Source organism: Vombatus ursinus, unplaced genomic scaffold, assembly GCF_900497805.2.
Source record: "Vombatus ursinus unplaced genomic scaffold, bare-nosed wombat genome assembly UNPS02014780.1, whole genome shotgun sequence".
NCBI classification, from domain to species: domain Eukaryota; kingdom Metazoa; phylum Chordata; class Mammalia; order Diprotodontia; family Vombatidae; genus Vombatus; species Vombatus ursinus.
The window spans coordinates 1,101,879-1,109,329 of NW_020954558.1; positions in this window are offsets into that span (position 1 = coordinate 1,101,879).

The following is a 7,451-nucleotide window of genomic DNA, read 5'->3' on the forward strand; positions in this document are numbered from 1 at the left end:
TTACTTTTTGCTCTAACAAAACCTGGAAAGAAAGTCAAAGCTCATCAGTTGAAGAATGGCTGAAACAATTATGGCATACTAAGTGGAATGGAATATTATTATAGTGTGAGAAATGATAAAAGCAGTGAATTCAGGAAAACCTGGAAAGATGTGTTATATGAACTGATATAGGGCAAAATGAACAGAATCAGGAGAATAATTTAATAACTACAACATCGTCACAAAAACCCGATAGATTTAAGAAGTCTGATCAATGCAATGAACAGTCATGACTCAAGACTACTAATGATGAAGCAGGCAACCCATTATCTGATAGAGAGGTGGAGGACCTGAAGGGCAGATGTATTTTTGGACGTGGCCAATGTGAATTTGTTTTGCTTGACTTTGCTTATTTGGTTCTATGAGGACAATTACTAGAAAGAAGAGGACCAGAGCCAAAGATGCCAAACTGAAAAAGAAGGAAGGAAAGAAAGAAGAGAAAATTTTAAAAAAGAAATTAAAGAGGGTCCTTGTAGCATCTCACACAAAATGGATAGGAGAGAATAAAAGAAGTCTGAAGAGACACAAATAGTACAGCTTTGAAACTCATCTGCACAATTTATTATATACATTTGAAAAGAAAAACAAGCTGAATTAAATGGAGATTTTTGGCTTCATATATAATCCTCTTTAACTGTTCTCTGTATATAGAAATGTTTGTGTTTATCAATGGTTGTAAAATTCAGAGTAACCAAAAAAAGTCAAAGCTAAAGTCTAGATCTTCCAGGTCAAAGGAAAAATAGTGCAAGTGACTGGAAAGAAAGACTGCAAGTACCAAAGACCCACAAGCAGGATCATGGAAGACTATGCTGCAACTGATAGGTTATGTGGAGTGGACAATGTGGACAAGAATCTGCAGTCCCTGAGAGAAATGCCACAAGCTACTCAGAGAGAATGTGATACAGGTGGTAAGTCTTCATCAGGAAAAAGCTGTGGGGACAATTTTAGCCTCAGTCTAAGATGGGATCCTTCTGGCCCAGTTTCCCCATTATATTCCTTTGAAAGGGAATGTTACCCACCTGGCTATTCCTCAGTCTGGCTATGAAGTGGATTTGATACTTCATGGTTGGAAAATCGTGATGCTTTGGGGTGGGTAGGGGATGAGATTCATATTCATTTCTCTCTTGCTTTTCCCTTTTCCTAGGACAGAGCTTGATGGAAGGGAAATCAGCTATACTAGGTGATGGGGATGGGATCTGAACCCCCAGAAGGAAAATCCCTGGACTTTCCCACATCCCTGGCTTTTGCCTGAGGCTGTAATCCACTTAACTTGTCTTTCATTGTGGCTACACCCAAATCTCCTAATTGGCCACTTCCCACCCTTAATCCTATCTAGACTCCATTCTCCCATGGTCATGGGTGGTCCGATCCCAGGCAATTCTGTTCATTCAAGTTTTCTGGCCACTCCCATCCAGATTCTCCTTAGACCCCTCCTCCAGTCACCCCAAACTACTTGGCCAATCCTAGATCCCTCCCAGTCTTTCTGTATATAAGGTCCATCTTGTCTCCATTAAAGTGCTCAGATTTGGGGCAGCTAGGTGGCACAGTAGATAGAGCACCACCCTGGATTCAAGAGGACCTGAGTTCAAATCAGGCCTCAGACACATAACACTTACTACCTGTGTGACTGCGCAAGTCACTTAACCCCATTGCCTAGACAAAAAATAAATAAATAAATAAAGAGCTCAAATTCTTAAGATATGGCCCACTTGTATTAGCATACAAATGCTTAGAGTACTTAAAGAGTCTGGCCAACATGGCAGATCTTTAATAAACCTTGTCTTTGGCTGAAAGAAAAAAAAAACAACAAATAAATAAATAAATACGTGCTGGTTAACTGACTGCCTACTGCATGCACAGGTCATGCTGAATCCCGTCTCAGGACCTCCCAAAGAATTCAGGTGTAGCCAACCTCACTGGCCAAGACGTCCAGACCATTATAGCCATGGATCAGAATCAAGACATAGCTCCTCTTGTGAGTGAACAGTCTAATGTGAATATCAGGCTAACCATATGATAAACAACTAGTCTCTGTATTATCCCATTTGATACTTAACAGTTTTGTGAGTTCAGATATTACAAGTATTAAAATCCCTGTTTAACATGACAAATCTGAGGGTTAGGCAGAGTAAGTAATGTGTGGTCATGAAGATATAACCATGTCACAGACACTGATTCAAACCCCATATCTCTAATTGACTACAAGTATAAACAGGCCATCTTTCAGTTTTCAGATTTGATAGAAAAAAGATATATCCCCAGGAGGAATCTTACCTTTGCTTTCCTGCTAGGAGGCTTCCTGGTCAGGAACACAGCTTCAGCTGCAGTCTAGACTCTGAGTAGAGATCTCTCAAACTGAGCCAGCCAACTGATCCAGGCTTTTATGTACTTTTCTCAAGTATCTCCTCCCCTTTCCTATTCACATTAAGAAGGTGTGAATTGCCAACCTCATAGTGGGACAGTAGAAAAATCTCTTTATCCCCCTTAACAAAGGACCACCCCTCGGTCCTTGGCTATCTTACCTTCTGTATGTGCCACCCTCATTTGGTTACATTTAACACATTTGCCACTTTTTGAGTACAACTTAGTGTTCGCACCTCAGAAACAATGAAGAGGAGATTTATTCCCTTGACCACTTGATCACATCAATCTCCTAAGCACCTTCTAAGTGTAAAGAGAGAGGGAGACTTCAGTCTTTATTGCAGTGAAAAGATATTTTTACTGAATGTTCACCTATTTCTGGAAGGCCTGACAATAGGTTTTCAGCATCTAAGTAAGCCACCCAGGGCCCAAGCTTCATTTTTTTTTCTGATCCCTTCAATACAGGTATTCCTATCCACTAGGACGGAGTCAAATCATCCTCACTAGCTGCAGTTTCTGGAGCAGGGAAGTCACATGAGTCATTCAATGCAGTCCTGACCTCCAGAAATAAGGTACTAAAGAGACAAGTAAAAAGAGAGTGGCTTCTCCAGCCTCCTGTCCAGGATATGGATACTAAAGTAGAAAACTGAATTTCTGGGTTAGTCTGCAGAATTTAATCTAAAGAAAGGAAGCACCCTGAAGTATAAGTATCTAGGGAAATACCAAGAAATAATGTGAATGGGTATGAAGGTGTTACCTTCCAATAAGTGCAATGACCATTTCATGCCTGAATACCCAGCAAGGTTCACAATTGCCCCTTGTTTTTCCCAGACACACTTATAAGTGTAATAATCACATTTACATGTCACTTTAAGGTTTGCTAAAGGCTCATTACATTTATGATTTTATTTGCACCTAAGAAACCTGTGAGGTAGGTACAATTTTACCCATTTTAAGGCTGGGGAAATATGCTAAAGGGGATTAATTAACTTAAGTACCTCACCCTGGTTTTCACAAGTCGTAACTGTCTGAGGCAGAAATGGAAACCAGGTGTTCCTGAAAACATTGCTCTATCACCACCTAGATGCCTCAAATCTCCTCTTTCTTTTCTTTAATTAAATTGTTTTCATATATTTTCATTTAAAAAAATCATTGTTGATTTATTTTTAACCTTTTTATAATTTTTAGTTCCAAATTCCTTCCCACTCCTCTCCTACTTACTCAGAAAGCAAGCAATATGATGTCAATTATACATGTGCAAAACATACATAATAGCCATAATTTTTTTAAAAAGCAAGAAAAATATAGGAAGTGAGAAAATTATACTTGTTTACACCCGTAGTTTATCAGTTCTCTTCCTGGAGGCAGAAAGCATTGTTTTATCATGAGTCCTTTGGAATTGTATTGGATCATTGTATTGATTAGAGTTGCCAAATCTTCCACAGTTGATCATCATTATAGCATTGCTATTACTGTATACCATGTTCTCCTGTTTCTGCTCACTTCACTTTGCATCAGTTCAAATAAGCCTTCCCGGGTTTTTCTGAAATCATCCTGCTTGTCATTTCTTATAACACAATAGTACTTCATCAAATTATATGCCACAACTGGTTCAGTCATGCACTAATTGATGAGCATCCCCTTGATTTCCAATTCCTTGCCACCACAAAAAGAGCTATTATAAATATGTTTGTATATATAGGCCTTTTTTTTCTTTTTTCTTTATTGATCTCTTTAGTATATAGAACTATAGTGGTCTATTGGTATTGCTGGGTCAAAGGTTATGAACAGCTTTATAACCCTTTGGGCATACTTCCAAAATGTTTTCCAGAATGGTTAGACCAGTTTGCAACTCTACCGACAACTCATTAGTGTACTTCTTTTTCCCTTATCCCCTCTAGTATTTGTCATTTCTGATGGTGTGAGGTGGCACCTCAGAGTTGTTTTAATTTGTATTTCTCTAATGGTGATTTAGATAATTTTTTCATATAAATATAGATAGCTTTGGTTTCTTCTTCTGAAAACTTCCTGTTCATATCCTTTGACCATTTATAAATTGGGGAATGGCTCTTATTTTTTATAAATATGACTCAATTCTGTACTCAGTAAAATGAGGGCTTTACCAGACAAACTTTCTATAAAAAGTTTTAATATTATGTCATTGTTTACGGTACCTTTTAGCAAAATATTGTTTCCATGATTACCTCGTTTAATTAGGTCTATTTTTGCTTTTGTGTTTTCTGAGATCATGATTGCTATCCCTGACTTTTTTTGTAGTTTTTTTTAATTTAATGTTTTCCCTTAATTACATGTAAAAACACTTTTAGCATTCTTTTTTTTCAAATTTTGATTTCCAAATCCTCTCCCTCCCCCCCCCACAGAAGACAGGCAATTTGACATAGGTTGTACATGTGCAGTTATGCAAAACACATTTCTACGTAAGTCATGCTGTGTAAGAAAACACAATGCAACCACTCAAAAAAAAAAAGAAAAAGCATCTTTATTTTGTATTCATATTCCATGAGTTCTTTTTCTATAGATGGACAATACCTTTCATTGTAAGTCCTTCAGAATTGTCTTGGATCACTGTATTGCTGAGAATAGTAAGTCATTTAGCAGATCATCATAAAGCATTTTTGTAACTGTGTACAGTGTTCTCCTGATTCTGCTCACTTTATTTTGTCAGTTTGTGTAAATCTTTGCAGGTTTTTCTAAAAGCATCCTTCTGGTCATTTCTTATAGCACAAAAATATGATTCCAATAATATATAACACAATAGTATACAACAGCTTGTTCAGCCATTTCCGAATTGATGGATATCCCTTCAATTTCCAATTCTTTGCCACTACTAAAAGAGCTACCACAATTATTTTTGTATCTATTTTTGTTTTTTGTCTCTTTGGGATATAGTCTTAAGAGTGGTATTCTTGGATCAAAGGGTATGCATGGTTTTATCACCCTTTGGGCATAGTTCCAAATTGGTCTCCAGAATGACAGAATCAGTGTACAACTTCACCAACAGTGCATTAGTGTTTCAATTTTCTCACACCTCCACCATTTATCTTTTGCCTTTTCTGTCATATTAGCCAATCTGAAAGGTATGTGGTGGTAGCTCAAAGTTGTTTTAATTTGCATTTCTCTAATCAATAATGATGTAGAGCATTTTTTTCATATGACTATAGATAGCTTTGTTTACTTTGAAAACTTTCTGTTCATACCCCTTGACTATCAATTGAATAATAGTTCTTACTTCTATAAATTTGACTCAGTTTTCTTTATATTTGAGAAATGAAGTCTTTATCAGAGAAATTTACTGCAAATTTTTTTCACAGTAATGATTACGATTTATTTCCCTACATCCTATTTTCCTCATTCATCATACTCTCTCCTTTCACCCTGTCCATTCTCAAAACTGTTTTGCTTCTGACTTTTACCTCCCCCAATCTGCCCTGCCTTCTATCAGTTCCAAAACCCCTCTCTTATCCCCTCCCCCTCCTACTCTCCAGGGTGGTAAGATAGATTTCTACACCCAACTGAGTATGTTTTTCCTTATTTGAGCCCTTTTCTGGTAATTTAGCTGAAGCATATTAGGTTCTGCTCCAGTCCTTTAAGTCTCTGTGTGGCTTTCTGTTTCAAGTTTATCTCTTGTAAACAACATATGGTTGGATTCTGGTTTCTAATCCATTCTGCTGTCAGCTTCTGTTTATAGATCAGCTCATCCCATTCACATTCACAGTTATGATTACTAACAGTGTATTTTCCTCCATCCCATTTTCTTCTGTTTCTTCTTCTCTCTCTCTTTTATCCTGTCCCTCCTCAAGTCTTTTGCTTCTAACCACTGCCTCCCTTAATCCTCTCTCTTCTTTTTCACTCTCCCTTTCTCTTATTCCCTCCCCCTCCTATTTACCTATTGAGTAAGTCACATTTTTATGCACAACTGTGTGTGTGTGTGTGTGTGTGTGTGTGTGTGTGTGTGTGTGTAACTGTGTATGGGGAATAGAGTTGCCAATCAGCACCATCTGTGCCAAGTACCAGCAAAGGGTCCTATGTAATCTCTTTTTGACCAGTTGTCCAATCCCCTTACCATCTCTGAACTGAGAACTCCCAAAGCTGCTCCTGCTGCTGCTGCTACCTCCAGCGTTGCCACTGCCCCATGTGTGGACTCTGGACAGAACTCCACCAGACCTCCACTCCAGGCTTACAGACTTCTCTTTCTAACCCTCTGAATGCCAAACAGAGGATCTTGTATTTGATCCTGGAGATGATAATGTGCCACTAGAGTTTATTGAGTTGGGGGGTTTCAGGGTTAGATTTGCACTTCAGGAAAATCACTTTGTTGGCTGAATGGAGAATGGATCGGAGTGGGGAGAGACTTGAGGCAGGTAGACTCACCAGCATACAATTGCAATTGTCCAGGTGTGAGGTGATTAGGCCCTGTCCCAGCAGTATTAGAGGGGAGAAGGAAGTGTATTTGAGAGATGTTGCAAAGGTAAAATCTACGGGCCTAGGCAACAGGTTAGATATGGGGGGGAAGATGTGAGAGATAATGATGATGGGGTGGTGGCACCTAGACTCCCAAAAGTCCTAAGATCATGTCTCTGGAAGCCTCCCAATTTCTCAGTAGATCCTTATCCTATGAGAAAATGTTCTTTTGTTGCAGAACACAATCTCTTATCAGAACATACAGAGGGGTACCTGGCCCAAGGATTTTTGTCCCTGGCTGGCCCAAGGACTCTTCCTCTTGCTAGATCCCCAACGTCCATACCTGGGATAACTCTTTCAATGCCTAGTATACTCCCTACACTTTCCCATTCAGAGCTCCCAAAGACACCTGGAATCTAAGATTACCTAATTAGCATCCTGACATTTCTTTCCCATGCCATTTTGCTATATAAGTTCTAGATTCACCCCCATTAGGGTTCAAGTTCCCCGAAGGGACTTTGCCTGCTTCTATTGGAGTTATAATAAACTGTCTCTTGACTGAAAGACGGCTTGAGGAATTCATTCCAGGAGACCCTGCCTTGTCATTCTCAGGGTCCCAGCACCCCAAA